Here is a 20387-nt window from a genome sequence, read left to right on the forward strand (position 1 = left end):
TCAAACCTATATAGTTTTTGCTTCAAAGAAATAGAAATATCATGAAATAGAAATATCATCATATAGAGTCAGGGAATGGAATAGAGTCAGCGAATGAAGCATATTCATTAACAACTCCATTTACGGATCAAAAATGAAAAAAAAGAAAGCATTGCCTTCTTTACTATATCTTGTATTTATCGTACTTTTGCCTTGGGGGGTCTCTTCCTCATTTAACAAATGTCTGGAACTTTGGATTAAGAATTGGTGGAATACCAGGCAATCCGAAACTCTCTTAACTGATATTCAAGAGAAAAGGATTCTAGAAAGATTCATAGAATTAGAAGAACTTTCTCTCTTGGACGAGATGATAAAAGGGAAACTAAAGACACATGTACAAAAACCTCCTACAGGAATACACAAGGAAATAATACAATGGGTCAAAATAAATAATGAGGATCATCTCCATACCATTTTGCATTTCTCGACAAATATAATCTGTTTGGCTATTCTAAGTGGTTCTTTTTTTCTGGGTAAAGAGGAACTTGTCATTTTGAATTCTTGGGTTCAGGAATTCTTCTATAATTTAAATGACTCAATAAAAGCTTTTTTTATTCTTTTAGTTACTGATTTTTTTGTTGGATTTCACTCCACCCGTGGTTGGGAACTAGTAATTCGTTGGGTCTACAACGATTTTGGATGGGCTCCTAACGAGCTTATTTTCACTATTTTTGTTTGTAGTTTTCCAGTAATTCTAGATACATGTTTGAAATTTTGGGTCTTTTTTTGTTTAAATCGTCTATCTCCTTCGCTTGTAGTCATTTATCATTCAATTAGTGAAGCATAAATTCATTTGATCTCCCGATATTAATATTAATCAAATTAGCAAGCATCTTTTTTTAGAAAGAAAGCCCTTTTCCATTTTAGCAAAATTCTTTCTATTTATACCTACTTTAAGGTATTCATCATTGCAGTACAACTGTTGCAGTAGAATGACAACAGATTCGTGTATAGGGAACTAGATTAGCTTAGCTACCTATCTAATTTATTGTAGAAATTCTGGGATCTGCGATTGGACATGGAAAATAGAAATACTTTTTCTTGGGTAAAGGAACAGATAACTCGATCGATTTCTGTAGCGATCATGATATACGTAATAACTCGGACATCTATTTCAAATGCATATCCCATTTTTGCGCAGCAGGGTTATGAAAACCCACGAGAAGCAACTGGACGAATTGTATGTGCCAATTGCCATTTAGCTAGCAAGCCCGTCGATATTGAAGTTCCCCAAGCTGTGCTTCCCGATACTGTATTTGAAGCAGTTCTTCGAATTCCTTATGATATGCAATTGAAACAAGTTCTTGCTAATGGAAAAAAGGGAGGGTTGAATGTAGGTGCTGTTCTTATTTTGCCCGAGGGATTCGAATTAGCGCCGCCCGATCGTATTTCCCCTGAGTTAAAAGAAAAGATAGGAAATCTTGCTTTTCAGAGTTATCGTCCCGATAAAAAAAACATTCTTGTGATAGGCCCTGTTCCCGGTAAGAAATATAGTGAAATTGTCTTTCCCATTCTTTCCCCTGATCCTGCTACGAAGAAAGATGCTCATTTCTTAAAATATCCCATATATGTAGGGGGAAACCGAGGAAGAGGACAGATCTATCCTGATGGTAGCAAGAGTAACAATACAGTCTATAATGCTACGTCAACAGGTATAGTAAGAAAAATACTACGTAAAGAAAAGGGGGGGTATGAAATATCCATAGTTGATGCATCAGATGGACGCCAAGTGATTGATATTATACCTCCCGGACCAGAACTTCTTGTTTCAGAGGGGGAATCCATCAAGCTTGATCAACCATTAACAAGCAATCCTAATGTGGGAGGTTTTGGTCAGGGGGACGCAGAAATCGTGCTTCAGGATCCATTACGTGTCCAAGGCCTTTTGTTCTTCTTCGCATCCGTTATTTTGGCACAAGTTTTTTTGGTTCTCAAAAAGAAACAGTTTGAAAAGGTTCAATTGTACGAAATGAATTTCTAGGTCCCGGGATTTCTTACCATCAAGTTGGTAAAAAGCCTCGATTTATTGGCAATTGCTAGAATTATCTATGATCTATTTTGGAAATCCTTTTTTTGTTTAGACTGCTTTTTGTTTATGAGATGTCTGGAATTCCTTATTTATATCCCATGCAAAAGAAGAGAATCCAAGGCAAAGGCGAGAACAATAAAATTAAAATTTCTTCCTTTTCGGAGGGATTGCAGGTCTTCTTAATCGTCTATTCGGCACAAGAAAAAGGCTTTTTCTTGTGCCGATTCTTCTTGTATCAAAATAAGAATCCTTTTTCTTCCTAATTCGTCAAAGATTACTATTTCTTCTTTATTCGGGTCTGTCTCTTGGACCTCTTTTTCTTTTGCTTAGGTTTAGCCGAGGTAGTGGACAAACAGAGGGGAAGAAAATATGGCGGGGGAAAAATTTCTTGTGATTGTGAGCAAATTGCTTGGCTTGTTTAATTAAGTTCAACTTCAAATTTACAGAAATTTTGCAAAAAAAAAGTAAACTCTTCCATTGAAGGTTTTTTTTATTTTTAGGCTAGTTGAATAGTTTTGATTAAGGTTTTATTAGTTTATTACTCGAAACTAAATCAAGGATTTTCAGGATACTTCCTTCGTGGAATAAGATATTGGATCCTCGAGTGATCTCTTTTTCTTGTTGCTTCATAAGAGTGAATCGAATAGATTCAATTCGCGTTATAAGAGTAAAAATTCCGCGGGTCCTTTCCGCTCTAATCAGATAAAGGGGGGTAAGGACCCGCTAAGCTCCTACTTTTTCATGTTTACAATCTGGTCCCTCCGATTACTATAGAGATGAACCCAATCCAGAATATGAACCATAAAAGAAAACACCTACTAAACCAATCACAGCAATACCAGCTACAGTACCTATCAGCCAAAGAGGAATTCTTCCAGTAGTATCGGCCATTTCCCCTACTTTCCTCCACATTTTATCAATTGGTCATGCTAGAGACAAAAACAGTCATGGGTAGTTATAAGGATGGTATCCTTCCAAATGGGATAAGAGAATTCTTATTAGTCTCTTTCTTTCTCTCAATTGAAGAAGTAATTGGAAAATAAAACAGCAAGTACAAAAATGAGTAATAAACCCCAGTATAGACTGGTACGATTCAATTCAACATTTTGTTCATTCGGGTTTGATTGTGTCATAGTTCTATAGTTGGAATTTGTTTTATCGTTGGATGAACTGCATTGCTGATATTGATCCCAAGAAAAAAACAGTAGGTACAGCTAGTCCGTGAATAGCCAGCCATCGCACTGTAAAAATAGGATAGGTTCGATCTATGGTCATTGAGGGCCTCCTAAAAGGATCTACTAAATTCATCGAGTTGTTCTAAAGAATCAAAACGGTCGGTTATTAACGGAATTCCTTGTCGGCTTTCCGTGAAATACTCGTTTGCCTAGGACTTCCAAACACGTCATAAGCTAAACCCGTACTGACAAATAACCAACCCGCAATGAATAGGGAAGGTATAGTAATGCTATGAATAACCCAGTATCGAATACTGGTAATAATATCAGCAAAAGAACGTTCTCCCGTGCTTCCAGACATGCTGAACTCCCAAAATTTTTGTACATTCAAAAAAGGAATTGATTCCGTAAAAGATGGGATCGACCAGTAAATAGAAAATTACTGATATTTCATCCTTGTGAGATTGTCAATTTTGTACCAAAGGTGTATTTTGAGTATACCGAATTAGTATAGCTATCCTTCCTATGGCACAGCAATCTGGTTTTGCCTGGTTCCGAAACATAATTACTTTTTTATTTTTTTTGTCTATAGGTAAGCTATATGTTATTCAAGGCATCAATAGAAAACCCCATTTTTGTAGGTTCTACTTACTTTTCATTGGCTTCGGAATATATAGAGTAATTCGGAATAGCAGCCAAAATCTTGGGAAAATCTAAGTTAATGATCAATAGGTTTGGATAAATAATTTAGGAAGGATATTCTCATACTGACACAATACAAGGACAAGTATATGTGAAATCTATCCTTTCATAATTCGTAATTCATCCTTGTATTGTTTGTTGGATTAGGTCTAACTTTCTTGACCAAACTGCGAGCGCGGAACTTTACGAGATGAAATAGGGAAAGACAGAAGATAGAATAGAACTTAAAAGGATAATTGAAGTGACTCGTCTTCGAATCTACTTTGGTTGGAGTTCGAAAAAGGAATAAAAATAAAGTAAATTCAAGGAAGAGCTTTCTTTTTTTTTTTAACAGCCCCTTGGCAGGTCGTGGAATGCTTTTGTTCTCCTCTTATTCCATATGGAATACAATCAGTTAAAATAAGAAGGAATAGGGGAATATTCGATCGTTCACTCCAAAACGAGGGTCCTATTGAAAAAGAAATTATCCAAAATAGAAAGAAGTTTTTTTTTCAAATTCAATTGTTTATTTATCTCTTATTCAAAAATTTCCCTGAAAATTGAATGAAAAAATGAAATTCAATGGGGTTAGATGATCTAGTTCTTAATATTATTACTTTACTCAATTGACAAATTCCACAACAAATCTCTTGATTCGGAATTAGGGACTCATGTATCATCTGATGAATCCACTTTCTTTTACACTTCTGTATCTTACTCTACCTTGTTTTTTAGTATTATCTAAAATAACTGATGAATTCTGAATTTTCCATAACTTAGGTAAATGCTTTACCAACATATGTAGTGTAGTAAAAAAAAATAAATGGAATTTAACTCTTTCATGCTTACTTTAACTAGTTATTTTGGTTTTCTACTGGCTGCTTTAACTATAACCCCAGCTCTATTTATTGGCTTGAACAAGATACGCCTTATTTGAATTGACTGAATAATTATAATTCAGAAAAGAAAAATCTTTCTTTGGGATTCCTGGCATTCTACGACTCTTTTCCAGACTAATTAGGAATTCTTTTCTTGGTCATTGAGATTCGTGGATAATTTAGAGTACTATTTAGGGATAGATCGTACCTCTTTTTTTATCCCCTCGAACAAATCGAAATGATTGAAGTTTTTCTATTTGGAATCGTCTTAGGCCTAATTCCTATTACTTTAGCGGGATTATTCGTGACTGCGTATTTGCAATACAGGCGTGGGGATCAGTTGGATCTTTGATTGAGTCATTTTTTTTTGATTGACCTCCTCCAGACCAGAGAGGAGGTCAAATTGAAATTGGAGTTACAATTCAATTTTGTTAAGTTATTTTACTCTGCTTCGACATAAAATAGATGGAATCACGCTCTGTAGGATTTGAACCTACGACATCGGGTTTTGGAGACCCGCGTTCTACCGAACTGAACTAAGAGCGCTTTCATTCATTCAAAAAGAAAATCTTTTTCTATTCCTAATGTATCTCACGTACGTATAGTCTCCACAAATTCAAGTTATACCCACTTTACTTTAATTGATCTCGTCGCTACTGCCTATAAAGAAGAAAGAAGTAATAGGTAGGGATGACAGGATTTGAACCTGTGACATTTTGTACCCAAAACAAACGCGCTACCAAGCTGCGCTACATCCCTTTTCCAAATTAAATTGTTGTACAATGCCATTGTACACAATTCCTGTCTTCTTTTCCACATCATAATTTTCTTCTTCTTTCTATTTTCTTCTTCTTTCTTTCTCTATCTATATATAGAACCCTCGTGTCATTTCTTCTTTTTGGTCTCATATAATTAAGGAATTATATACATATAAAATCCAATATAATTTCGCCTATAAAAGAAGGATTACTTTTCCTTGCTAATATATAGGAAGAAGGGGTCATCTTTTTCTTTTTTAGGGATAGGAAAATTTCGTCGATATGGTTCATTTTATATATAGCATAACAATCTTGGGCAAGAGTTTATGATCATATATGTATTCCAACAAGGAAGGAGGATTTTCAATGCGGGATATAAAAACATATCTCTCTGTAGCACCCGTGCTAAGTACTCTATGGTTTGGTGCTTTAGCAGGTTTATTGATAGAAATTAATCGTTTATTCCCAGATGCTTTGTCATTCCCTTTTTTTTAATTCTAGTTATTGCTATGGGAGGGATAGATTTCTTCGTGATATGACAAAATTTGATCCTTTTCAATCTTTTTTTAGTATCGGAAGGAAAAAGAAAGAAAAGATGGATTGGGTTGAACCTCAGAGTCATTAAAAATTTTGTAAACCCCATTTTTGAAAATAGAAATTCAATTTAAAGGGGTACCCAAGCTAAATAAGGCCTCAGAAATCAGAGCATAGAAAAGGTGGGGCTGGCTAATTAAATGAAAGGATTTCGAACCAAAATCTTTGCTAATTCGACAAGGATTGTATTCTTTAATTATTTCTCTATTTTTTATTACTTAATTTAAGAATAAAAAAAAATTATTCTAATGAATTTTATTCTTCTTCTTCGGATTCAAAATAGAAGAATAAAAGAATAAGTAGAAGAATTAAGTTAAGTCAATCCAAAAAGAAAAGGAGGTTCATGGCCAAGGGAAAAGATGTTAGAATCAGAGTTATTTTGGAATGCATCAGTTGTGTTCGAAAAGGTGCCAATGAGGAATCGACGGGGATTTCTAGATATAGTACTCAAAAGAATCGCCACAATACACCCGGACAATTAGAATTCAAAAAATTTTGTCGTTATTGTCGCAAGCATACGACTCATCACGAAATAAAGAAATAGGAACATCGTGTGTTCGATCTTTCCAAACAACAGAAAGAGTAAGAACTTCATATTTAATATATAAAGAAAACATAGTATAGAATACAAAATACAAATCAACTCATCTGATTTCCGGTAGATATTATTTCATATGTATAGAGGGTATTCATATACTATAATATGAATCAAATAAGATATGGATCAAAGAAAAACTACTTCTTCTGGATCCTAAATTAATAAAATAAAGAAGTGAATTTTCAAATTTTCAAATTTTAAATAAGGAATAAATCATGTATACATCTAAACAACCTTTTCTTAAATCTAAGCAACCCTTTAGTAAATCCAAGCAAACTTTTAATAAATCCAAGCAACCCTTTCGTAAATCCAAGCAAACTTTTCGTAAATTCAAGCAACCTTTTCGTAAATCTAAACAACCTTTTCGTAGGCGTCCCCGGATTGGCCCGGGAGATCGAATTGATTATAGAAACATGAGTTTAATTAATAGATTTATTAGTGAACAAGGAAAAATATTATCGAGACGAATAAATAGATTAACCTTGAAACAACAACGATTAATTACTCTTGCTATAAAACAGGCTCGTATTTTATCTTTCTTACCGTTTCGTAACTATGAGAACGAAAAGCAATTTCAAGCCCAGTCAATTTCAATAATTACAGGTTCTAGACCCAGAAAAAATAGACATATTCCTCAATTAACGCAAAAGTACAATTCCAATCGAAACTTAAGAAACAACAACCAAAATTTAAGAAACAACAACCGGAACTTAAGTTCCGATTGTTGATGTTTTATTCGAATTCGAAAGGGCCAGACCTATATATATTATAAAGAAAGTAATCCAGCTCGTTGATTCCTACCACTTAATCTTAATTTATTGTATCTTCCCGGAGAGGGAACTCCGGGAATTCATCTTTTATTATTCCAGTATATTACTTTATTTATACCTTTAATTGATGATCTTTATTTTATTGGAAATCGTGTAAAGATTATTTGGATTTGATACAGCTACTTGTGCAAGCATTTTACGATTAAGAATCAATTTCTTCTTGTACAGGTTGTGTATTAATTTACTATAACTATCGAATACTTTATATACCCGCGTTGCTGCGTTTATCCGAGTGATCCACAAACGACGAAAATCCCTCTTTTGCCTACCTCTATCTCGATGAGAGGAAACAAAAGCTCTTTTTACCTGTTGGGTAATCATTCGATTAAGTCTTAAATGAGCCCCTCTAAAGTTTGAGGCAAATGAACGCATTTTTGTTCGTCGTCTCCGGGCTATATATCCTCGCGGAACTCTGGTCATTGAATCAAATTAACCTTAATGAATAACTAATGATTTCTCTTCTTTTAGCCACCCTTTTTCTCATTAATAACAAAACTAATTATTCCGATATATAAAATATTAATTCCAATGGCTTTTGCTATAGTAACCTTCCCAACCACGATTTTTTATTCCACTCCGTTCAGTTATTTCTATACGAAATAACAAATTCATTCTAATAATACTAAAAAAAATAGTGGGTTCCATCGTTTCTATGGTTCCCTTTTAAACGGTGAGGCCCTCTCTATACACCGGAGCCCTTTCTTTCATCAAAAGGTATTGCGAACTTGTATAGTCCACATTCTTTGGCTCTACCTATCCATTATAGAGTAAATAGCTCTTTTCACAATAAGAGTTATCCATACAGTGACGGTATTTAATTATGAAAGTTGGCTAAGTAGCTGACCCTGTTAGTCCGTTCTTTTAAGATAAAGGAGCATAAGCCTTTTTCTTTTTATTACTATTTCCTCCGCTTAATGGATAACCATTTGCTACCAATGGGAGAATTGCTTCTTATTTCCAATTTAGATAATTGGATTTGCACCAAAGGAAACCATAAATTCCATATACCATAGAAATCTAGGATAGAGAAGCTATATCCTATTCATTGGTACTAATCATGGATACTTCAATTTTTTTTATATTTGTTTGAAGTCATGATCTGAACGAGTCGCACATACACCCTAGCACATGTTCCTCGACGCTGAGGGCATCCTTTAAGCGCGGCCGTTTTTCGAGCATTTCGTATTGGCTGTCTTGCGTTTCTAATAAGTTGTTTAACCGTCGGCATGTTGTATGTATATAGAAAAAAATGGATTGGTTTAGATCCATCTTAACCTGATGATTGCTCATCATGAAGTCTTTCTATTTTCTATTAAATCGAGGAAAACACGAATTTAGCTGTGAAATAACTTTACAAGAAATCCGGACACTACCAATCCTTAAACATTTCTGGAAACCACACTGGATCAGTATCGCAGTGCTTGTCAATCATTTCATCCCCTACAATATCGACAAGTCCATAAGCTTTGGCTTCGTCTGCTGACATAAAAACATCCCTTTCCATGTCTTCGGATACAACCCAAAAAGGCTTGCCTGTTCTTACTGCATAAACCCTTGTGATCATTTCGCGAACTTTGTGTAACTCTTCTACTTCTAGTAAAAATTCTGGTGTCCTTGCCCGATAATAAGCACTAGCAGGTTGGTGAAGCATAATCCTCGCGTGAGGGAATGCTATACGCTTGGTGGGTTCTCCTCCAAGCAGAATGAAGGACGCCATGGAGGCGGCTATTCCGAGGCATATTGTATATATATCTGGTGTCACCGTTTGCATCGTATCAAAAATAGCCATTCCTGAGATTAGCCACCCGCCTGGGGAGTTTATAAACAAAAAAATATCACTAATTCCATCTTCTATACTCAGATATACCATGAGACCTGTAATATGATTCGTGATCTCGCAACGAATCTCTTGACCTAAAAAAAGTGTCCTTTCTCGATACATAACATTGTATAAGTCAACCCAAGTCGCTTCTTCATCTCCAGGAATCCGGTAAGGTACTTTTGGAACACCAATGGGCATATTAGATTAATATTATTAAATTTAAGTAAGAAAACCACACTTTAATATGGAAACGTAAGAATGGAACAGAAAGAAAGAATCCGCAGTTTATTGTCTTAATTTTTATTCTTATTCTATATGAATACTATAGATTCTATTAATACGTAGATTGAAAGGTTATACATATAAGGAATGTAAGACAGATTGAATAAAGAAAAAGGAATGGGTGATTCGAATGCTAAACAAAGAGGGGTAGCGATCTATTCTTCGTTTTTTCCAAATTGGCCAAGTTACCCATTGCATATTGGCACTTATCGAGTATAGAATAGATCTGCTTCTCTTTCTTCTTATGAACAGAATTGGCTTCTTATTTTTAATGGAATGAAATAAATATTCGCGCTTTCTGACACAGAATCCCCTAGAAGGGTTAGGTACATAGGATATGGATAGTCTTTTTCAATGCGATAAAATAAAGCGACATCGTGTCTATTTTTCTTTGCTAAAGGGGTATTTCCATGGGTTTGCCTTGGTATCGTGTTCATACTGTCGTATTGAATGATCCGGGTCGATTGCTTGCGGTGCATATAATGCACACAGCTCTAGTTTCTGGTTGGGCTGGCTCAATGGCTTTATACGAATTAGCAGTTTTTGATCCCTCTGATCCTGTTCTGGATCCAATGTGGAGACAAGGTATGTTCGTAATTCCCTTCATGACTCGTTTAGGAATAACGGATTCGTGGGGTGGTTGGAGTATTTCAGGAGGAACTGTAACAAATCCGGGTATTTGGAGTTATGAAGGTGTGGCAGGTACGCATATTGTGTTTTCTGGCTTGTGTTTCTTGGCAGCGATCTGGCATTGGGTATATTGGGACCTAGAAATATTCTCTGATGAGCGGACGGGAAAACCCTCTTTGGATTTGCCCAAGATCTTTGGAATTCATTTATTTCTTGCAGGGGTGGCTTGCTTTGGCTTTGGGGCATTTCATGTAACGGGTTTGTATGGTCCTGGGATATGGGTATCCGATCCTTATGGACTAACTGGAAAAGTACAAGCTGTAAATCCAGCGTGGGGTGCAGAAGGTTTTGATCCTTTTGTTCCGGGGGGAATAGCTTCTCATCATATTGCTGCGGGTACATTGGGTATATTAGCGGGCTTATTCCATCTTAGTGTCCGTCCGCCTCAACGTCTATATAAAGGATTACGTATGGGCAATATTGAAACTGTACTTTCCAGTAGTATCGCTGCTGTTTTTTTTGCAGCTTTCGTAGTTGCTGGAACTATGTGGTATGGGTCAGCAACGACCCCAATCGAATTATTTGGGCCTACTCGTTATCAGTGGGATCAGGGATACTTTCAGCAAGAAATATATCGAAGAGTTAGCAATGGTTTAGCCGAAAATCTTAGTTTATCAGAAGCTTGGTCTAAAATTCCCGAAAAATTAGCCTTTTATGATTATATTGGTAATAATCCGGCAAAAGGGGGATTATTCAGAGCAGGCTCAATGGACAATGGGGATGGAATAGCTGTTGGATGGTTAGGACATCCCGTCTTTAGAGATAAAGAAGGACGTGAGCTTTTTGTACGCCGTATGCCTACTTTTTTTGAAACATTTCCGGTTGTTTTGGTAGATGAGGAGGGAATTGTTAGAGCAGACGTTCCTTTTAGAAGAGCAGAATCCAAATATAGTGTTGAACAAGTAGGTGTAACGGTGGAGTTCTATGGTGGCGAACTTAATGGAGTAAGTTATTCTGATCCTGCTACTGTAAAAAAATATGCGAGGCGTTCTCAATTAGGGGAAATTTTTGAATTAGACCGGGCTACTTTGAAATCTGATGGTGTTTTTCGCAGCAGTCCAAGGGGTTGGTTCACTTTTGGTCATGCTACCTTTGCTTTGCTCTTCTTTTTCGGACACATTTGGCATGGCGCTAGAACATTGTTCCGAGATGTTTTTGCTGGTATTGATCCAGATTTGGATGCTCAAGTGGAATTTGGAACATTCCAAAAAGTGGGAGATCCAACTACAAGGAAACAGGCAGTCTGATACACATTGTTATAGTATCTTTCACCTCTCTTTTTTGATTTGACATGGGAAACATCTCCCATCCTTTCTTTGACTCTTTTTCTTTCTTTATATGGGAAATTCTCCCAAATGACAAATGAATAGGTGTGGAAGTTATAATTGTAAATAAACCAGGATCGAATCTATGGAAGCATTGGTTTATACGTTCCTTTTAGTTTCGACTTTAGGGATAATTTTTTTCGCTATCTTCTTCCGAGAACCACCTAAGGTTCCACCAACTCCAACTAAAAGAATAAAATAATTTCATTTAAGTAAGAAGTCCCCCTATCTGGGAGACTTCTTACTTAAATTAGTCTCCGTGTTCTTCGAATGGATCTCTTAATTGTTGAGAGGGTTGCCCAAACGCGGTATATAAGGCATACCCAGTAAAGCTTACAAGTAAACCAGATATGGAGATGGCGACTAAAGTTGCTGTTTCCATTTTTATAGAATTTCAAGATTACAATGGATCTACGAAAAGATCGTGTATTTACAACTACAACGGAATAGTATACAAAGTCAACACCAATGATTAAATAGAATTTATGGCTACACAAACCGTTGAAGATAGTTCTAAACCTAGGCCAAAACGAACTGGTGCAGGTAGTTTACTGAAACCCTTGAATTCGGAATATGGGAAAGTCGCCCCGGGTTGGGGGACTACTCCTTTTATGGGGATCGCAATGGCTTTATTCGCTATATTCCTATCTATCATTTTAGAAATTTATAATTCTTCCGTTTTACTGGACGGAATTTTAACCAATTAGGTTTCTACTAACTAAAACTAGGAAGTCAGAGTTTTTCCATCCAAAAAAGCCTTTCTAGTTTAAGATCTACATTTCTAGATATTATGGTAGTTCGACCGCGGAATTTTTTTGTTTCGGTATCTCTGGAATATGAGTGTGTGACTTGTTAGAATTGATCCTATTGATAATACATAGAAAGGGCCTGTTATCTCTATCAAGATGATTCTAATTCGTCAGATATTATTTATTCTAGTATCTGGAACACGAAATAGATAGAGTGGATCAAAAAAAAATGGAACTATGATTCATACTCACTATTAAGACCTCGCAACCAGACTGAAAAATTCAAGTAGTTCTTAAATAAAAATAAAAAAGAAATTTTCTTCCTTCCAATTTTGTTTGCCCAAAAGACAACTTTTTTTCTCTCGATTTTGTCGAGTCATTACACTGATTCAATAAATGATTATCAAGCGGTTCTTATTCGAAGAACCCTTGCCTTTTGTTTAGCTTGAGACTAAATCATCGTGGCTCTAGTATGAATCTAAGGTTTTAATTGAACTGATTCATAGGATCTCAACAAGATAATTTCTATATTACGCATAAAAAAACAAATCCTTTATAGGGAAGAGAAAAGTCAAGAAGCCTCTAATGACCAACATAAGGGAAAGGAAGAAAGAAAGACGCGCCAACTTGAGATTTTTTGGCATTATCATCACAAAGAAGATATTCCGGATTTTTCTTATTTGATATCTTCAAGGCAAATCGACCCAATTCAGTGGCTGATGAAGTTTTGAACCTTTTTTCTAATATTCGTTGAAAATTTTTGTGTTTCTGCTTGAGCCGTACGAGATGAAATTTTCATATACGGCTCTTAGAGGGGGACTCGGGTTAGTTACCTATCTCAATAAAGTATATGATTGGTTTGAGGAACGTCTTGAGATTCAGGCAATTGCAGATGATATAACTAGTAAATATGTTCCTCCCCATGTCAACATATTTTATTGTTTAGGGGGAATTACACTTACTTGTTTTCTAGTACAAGTCGCTACCGGTTTTGCTATGACTTTTTACTACCGACCAACCGTTACAGAGGCTTTTTCCTCGGTTCAATACATAATGACCGAGGCCAACTTTGGTTGGTTAATCCGATCAGTTCATCGATGGTCAGCAAGTATGATGGTTTTAATGATGATCCTGCATGTATTTCGTGTGTATCTCACAGGGGGATTTAAAAAACCCCGTGAATTAACTTGGGTCACAGGTGTGGTTTTGGCTGTTTTGACTGCATCATTTGGTGTAACTGGTTATTCTTTGCCTTGGGATCAAATTGGCTATTGGGCAGTCAAAATTGTGACAGGTGTACCTGACGCCATTCCGGTAATAGGATCGCCTTTAGTGGAGTTATTACGCGGAAGTGCTAGTGTGGGCCAATCCACTTTGACTCGTTTTTATAGTTTACATACCTTTGTACTGCCTCTGCTTACTGCCGTATTTATGTTAATGCACTTTCCAATGATACGTAAGCAAGGTATTTCGGGTCCTTTATAGGGAAGGCATATCATAGAGAATTATAATTATCATATATCATATCGGGTAGGTTTTGGTATTTCATTGCTACAAGCATGGGTTATTGTAAAATAACACATGTCATTTGGATACTTCTCTTCAACTCCAAAGTATTTTTATACAATACAAATAGTTGAAGTTAATTTTACGAAAGAAAAAAGGCGGATTATGGGAGTGTGTGACTTGAATTATTGATTTGGCCATGCAGATAAAGAATTGGATCTGCCACATTAGAATTCACAACCAAAGGTGTCTCCGCATCCAATCAACATGTAAGTCCCCTACCTAGGAAGGATAGGCTGGTTCACTTGAGGAGAATATCTTCTATGATCATACCGCAACCATGTCATCCATGAACAGGCTCCGTAAGATCCCATAGAGTAGAAATGGAATAAGTCATGTGACATGATCCAGTTCTCTATTTATTACACTTACCTTTTTATTATAGTATGGAAATGCATTCATTTTCTTTGCATCGATTGTGATCCGCAATACTATCGGAGTAAAAGAAGGGATCTAAGGAAGAATGTAGGCTAAACTTTTTGATTTTTTATTAGTAACAAGTAAATATTTTGTTTGGAGGTAAGAAACTTGCGATATTGAGGGGATAAATACCAACTAATCAAGAGACATGAGACAATCCACAAAGCAATTGATCATGATCAAATTTGTAAGCCCACTTGGATATTGAGCATTTACCCATAAGAATAGGATTATTTTCAATGAGTAGTTGTAGGTGCAACTTCGGAAAAGAGAATCTGATAAAGCTTTTCTTGCCTAGAGTCATTGAGTCATTATAAACCTTAATTCTATTAAGGATCTTCCGCGGTCTTATTTCTTTCACTCTTGCTCGAGCCGGATGATGATAAATTCTCATGTCCGGTTCCTTTGGGGGATGGATCCTAAAGAGTTCACCTATCCCAATAACAAAGAAACCAGACTTAAATGATCCTGTATTAAGAGCTAAATTAGCTAAAGGGATGGGACATAATTATTACGGGGAACCCGCATGGCCCAACGATCTTTTATATATTTTTCCAGTAGTAATTCTAGGTACTATTGCATGTAATGTAGGTTTAGCGGTTCTCGAGCCATCAATGATTGGTGAACCGGCAGATCCGTTTGCAACTCCTCTGGAAATATTACCCGAGTGGTACTTCTTTCCCGTGTTTCAAATACTCCGTACGGTACCCAATAAGTTATTGGGCGTTCTTTTAATGGTTTCTGTGCCAACAGGCTTATTGACAGTACCTTTTCTAGAGAATGTCAATAAATTCCAAAATCCATTTCGCCGCCCAGTAGCTACGACCGTTTTTTTAATCGGTACTGTAGTAGCTCTTTGGTTAGGTATTGGAGCAACATTACCCATTGATAAATCATTAACTTTAGGTCTTTTTTAGATATTTTTTGATTCATTCAACCGTGAAGTACCATAGGTATCTAGGAAATAGTTACTTCCAAGTGAATCTTCCCTAGATACCTAAAATCCATTTTATTATGATCCATTTCGCGAAAATATAGATTGTACCAAAGATGCTAAATTGTTTTCTTTTTATTCTAACTCGAAAAAGAAGAAGAAAAAAAATTGCAATGGATTTAAAACGAGAGTTTATTCTTAAGTAAATCAATTGGGAGATGCTTCTCTAGAGTGTCCCATATATGTTTTCTATCTTCCATACGAAAACTGTCAATTCTCAGAAGATCTTCTTCAGTCTTACTCAAAAGGTCCAATAGTGTATGTATATTGGCCCTTTTTAGACAATTATACGTTCTAGAAGTCAATTCTAATTGATCAATAAAAATAGAATTCAATGGAATTCCTTTTTTGTTTTTCTTTAGATTAGTTAATCTTTTTTGAAAAGTAAAAAGGGGTGGAGTAAACCTGTTTTTATTTTCTTCGAAACTAGCGCCCTCTTCCTCCGCGTGTAGAAAAGGAAGAAATAAATCAATCAAATTACGAGAAGCCTCATAAAGTGCTTCCTTAGGGGTTAAACTTCCATTAGTCCATATTTCTAGAAAAAGTATCTCGTGTTTTTCATTTCCATTCCCACAAGAAAAAATACTATAATTCACATTTCGAACAGGCATGGATACAGCATCTATAGGATAACTTCCATCTTGATAGTTCTTTCTGAGTTCTGTCTGATATCCACGATCTCTCTTGATCTGTAAATCAATACAGAAATCAATGGGCTCTGTCAAGTTAGCTATAGGTTGTGCCGTATCAACGATTTCTACGGAAGGCGGTAAGATGATATCTTGAGCAGTTATGTATCTAGGACCTTTGACGCAAATGGATGCGTCTCTAACTCCATAGAGATTACTTCTCAATACAATTTCTTTCAAATTTAGTAAAATTTCTTGTACGGATTCTTCAATACCTGCTATTGTAGAATACTCGTGCGGCACGCTCCCAAATTTTGCACGTGTGATACATGTTCCTTCTATTTCTCCAAGTAAAGCTCTTCGCAAGGCAATACCGACGGTGTCCGCTTGACCTTTTCTAAGCGGGGACAGAATGAAACGACCATAATAAAGGCGCTTACTATCTACTCTTGATTCAACACACTTCCACTGTAGTGTTTGAGTGGATCCTGCTACCTCCTCTCGAACCATAATAGACTAGTATTATTATTTTATCATTGAATCGTTTATTTCTCTTGAAATGAAAGTTGAAAGCGGGTTAATTCTTTTACAGACGTCTTTTTTTAGGCGGTCGACATCCATTATGCGGCATAGGTGTTACATCGCGTATACAACTTAATCGCACACCACTTTTAGCAATGGCTCGTAATGCGGCATCTCTTCCACTACCAGCGCCCTTTACCATAACTTCTGCTCGTTGCAAACCTACTGTACGAATAGCATCTACTGCTGTTCTTTGACCAGCATAGGGTGATGCTTTTCTTGAGCTTTTGAATCCACAAGTACCGGCCGAGGACCAAAAAACCACCCGACCTTGTGGGTCTGTAACAGTTATAATGGTATTGTTGAAACTAGCTTGAACATGAATAACCCCTTTTGTTATTCTACGTGCACTCTTCCGTAAACTAAAACGTGCATTCCTACGTAAACCAATACGCACTTTCTTACGTGAACCAATTTTTGGTATAGCTTTTGCCATATTTTATTATCTCATAAATATGAGTTAGAAATAAAAAAAAGAAAAAAAGATACAAAGATATCCGTTTCAGGGTAAAATAAACCCTTTACTTTAATTATTTTAAATGAAATTATTTTATTTGGAATTGGAACATTTCCGCGGGTACTTTTTTTTACTTTTTAGAAAGTAAAGTTCTTTTTCGAAAGATTACCCCTGTCTTTGTTTATGCTTCGGATTAGAGCAAATGACTCTAATTCGTCCACGCCTACGAATCAGTCGACATTTTGTACAAATTTTACGAACGGAAGCTCTTATTTTCATATTTCCGTATCCTTTTTTAAACTATGAATCTAATCTTTTGGAAAAAATAAGTCTCTTCGCTTGAATTTTAGAACTTAGAATTTATTACCCTAGAAAAAAAAGAAAAACCTAATCCTTTGAATCTTTGGTATCCTTCAAATCTTCGCTATCCTTCAAATCTTCGCTATCCTTCGAGTCTTCGATACGCTTCGAATCCTTATGGGGAAGTCTATAAATTATACGTCCCTTGCTTGAATCATAACGACTTACTTCAATTTTGACCCTATCCCCCATCAGTATTCGTATAGAACTAGACCGTATCTTTCCTGAAATATAGCCTAGGATGATGGTGTCATTCTCTAGCCGAACGCGGAACATTCCATTGGGTAGGGCTTCCGTAACTAAACCTTCGAAAGTTACTTTTGCTTCTCTCGGGTTTTTTTTTTCTCTCTCTATTTTTTTTTTCTGTCATATTTTTTTTCTCCTATTTTTCTATTTTTATTTTAAAAATAGGAAGGGCGAGATAGAATTCAAGCACTATAGGCGGGGCGATTACCATATATAACATAAGACTTCTCCCCCAATTCTGTTTAGTCGAGCTTCTCGATCTGTCATTATTCCTCGAGAAGTAGAAAGAATAGCAATTCCCATTCCACCCAAAACTTTAGGAATTCCTTGATAGTTGGTATAAATTCGTAAGCCGGGTCGGCTGATACGCTTTAAAAAGGTTCTTGTTCTATATATTCCTTTTCTAGTCTTTCTCTTTTGATGTCGCAAAGTTGAAACCAAGAAATATCTGTTACGTTCCTGATGTTTCCGAACACTTTCAATAAAACCCTCTCGTAGAAGTATTTTAACAATGTTTTCGGTAATATTTGTAGATACTACTCGAACTGTTCCTTTTTTATTCATGTCCGCATTTCTTATAGAGGTTAGTAAATCAGCAATAGTGTCCTTGCCCATAAGACTCTAATTCTAGGTTCCTCCTAATTTTTCTATAATCAACATGTTTTCTTTTTTTTTTTCATTTTGGATTTTAAAACATATACGTAAAACACAATCTACTAAATTAATTCTTTGGTCTCAATTTCGCCTACTAGTATTTATAATACTTCAGGAGCTAATGAAACTATTTTGGTAAAATTCAATTCTCTCAATTCCTCGGCAATCGCGCCAAAAACTCGAGTTCCTTTTGGATTGCCTTTTTGATCAATTATAACCGCAGCATTGTCATCATAGCGGATTATTATACCGTCTTCGCATTTGAACTCTTTACATGTACGTACAATTACAGCTCGAATTACTTCGGATCTTTCTAGAGGCATTTGGGGCAATGCGTCTTTGATTACAGCAACAATAACATCACCAATACGAGCATATCGCTGATTACCAGCAGCTCCTATGACTCGAATACACATCAATTTTCGAGCTCCACTATTATCTGCTACATTTAAAAGGGTCTGAGGTTGAATCATATTATTTTTTATTTTGATTTCAATTTGTTATTTCAATGCAAAAGGATGAAAGAAATATTGTCTTTCCAGAAAGAAAAACCGGGCATTTTTTTTTATCTTCCATACCCCTTTTAGGGTTCTATATCTCTAATCGAATAAATTGACTTCGTATGGGCATTTTACTGGCAGCTATGGAGATAGCTGCTCTAGCTACAGTTTCAGATACTCCCCCCATTTCATAAAGTATACGACCAGGTTTAACAACGGATACCCAATATTCGGGGGACCCCTTTCCCGAGCCCATACGTGTTTCCGTGGGTCTTAGTGTAACCGGTTTGTCGGGAAATATACGTACCCATATTTTTCCACCACGACGTGCATATCGTGTTATTGCTCTTCGTCCTGCTTCTATCTGTCTCGCCGTGATCCAAGCGGGTTCAAGTGCTTGAAGAGCATATCTACCAAAACAAATACGATTGCCTCGGCAGGATTTTCCTTTCATTCTTCCTCTATGTTGTTTGCGAAATCTGGTTCTTTTGGGGTTATAGTCGATGGTTCTCTTTCTTAGTTCCATCTCTACTGCAAAACTGGACATGAGAGTTTCTTCTCATCCAGCTCCTCGCGAATGGAATGAGAAAGCATGTAAATTTCTCTAATTCATAATATTCAAAAATATTACGGTACGGATAGATACACATTAATAGATAATAGAAAAAGTTCGGTTTTTTTTATATTGAATTTGTTAAAACAGAAAAATATAATATATAGTCAAAAAAGAAGATCTAGAATATATCCAGATGTGTGTGTATATTTATCTAAATTCTATATTTATAGATAATGTAATCCTTCTTAAAAAAATCCTTATTTTTACTCTTATTGAATCGCGGTAAAGTATTCTAATTCAATAAGAATTTCGCGGGCGAATATTTACTCTTTCCTGTCTTATTTGTTAATTTATAAACTTACCAAATAAGACAATTTTTTTGGTTTGTTCCGCCATCCCACCCAATGAAGTGTTAGGATTCTTTTCAATAAAATCCTATGGAATCATAGGTTCTGTCGTTCCCACTGCTTCTCCTTGAATGGTTAGGTCTGAATCCCGCAACGGAGCTTCCAAAAAATTTCTTTCCGAGTTAATTTTCTCAGTTTTATTAACCCGGGCGGCTCTTTATTATTGCTTTAAATTTGTAGTTCTTGTTTCAAGTTACAATTTTTAATTCTCTATTATTTTTATTATATTGATGCTTTATCACATTGCCTTTTATGATGTAATTCATAGACCATACATAGTGGAATCCTATATCTTATTTATTTCCTCTTCCTTCTTTCTATCATCCCTCCCTTTATCCACATCCCTTTAGTTTTGCTTCACAACCTAGAATCCCTTTTCTTTTTTAGAGAAAAAATTGCAGTTGCTACAACTATATGACACATCTACTCATTTATGATAGAGGTATTTATTCATATAGTGACTGTTTCTTAGTTAGGATCTCGACAATACGAAGCAATAGGTTGGTTATTAGTTAATTTTCTATAATTACTAAGTTTTTTTCTTAAAAAAAAGAAAAAAATAACGA

General features: G+C 35.8%; 2 non-coding genes across 2 annotated transcripts; both read right to left on the reverse strand.

Annotated features, from left to right (window-relative positions):
* Positions 1 to 5274: 5274 nt before the first annotated feature.
* TRNAW-CCA (transfer RNA tryptophan (anticodon CCA)) lies at positions 5275 to 5348 on the reverse strand. The gene has a single exon. It is a non-coding gene; the product is annotated as a tRNA-Trp (tRNA).
* Positions 5349 to 5487: 139 nt separating this feature from the next.
* On the reverse strand, positions 5488 to 5561 carry TRNAP-UGG (transfer RNA proline (anticodon UGG)). The gene has a single exon. It is a non-coding gene; the product is annotated as a tRNA-Pro (tRNA).
* Positions 5562 to 20387: the final 14826 nt, after the last annotated feature.

This window comes from Aegilops tauschii, unplaced genomic scaffold, assembly GCF_002575655.3.
Source record: "Aegilops tauschii subsp. strangulata cultivar AL8/78 unplaced genomic scaffold, Aet v6.0 ptg000851l_obj, whole genome shotgun sequence".
Taxonomy (NCBI): Eukaryota; Viridiplantae; Streptophyta; class Magnoliopsida; order Poales; family Poaceae; genus Aegilops; species Aegilops tauschii.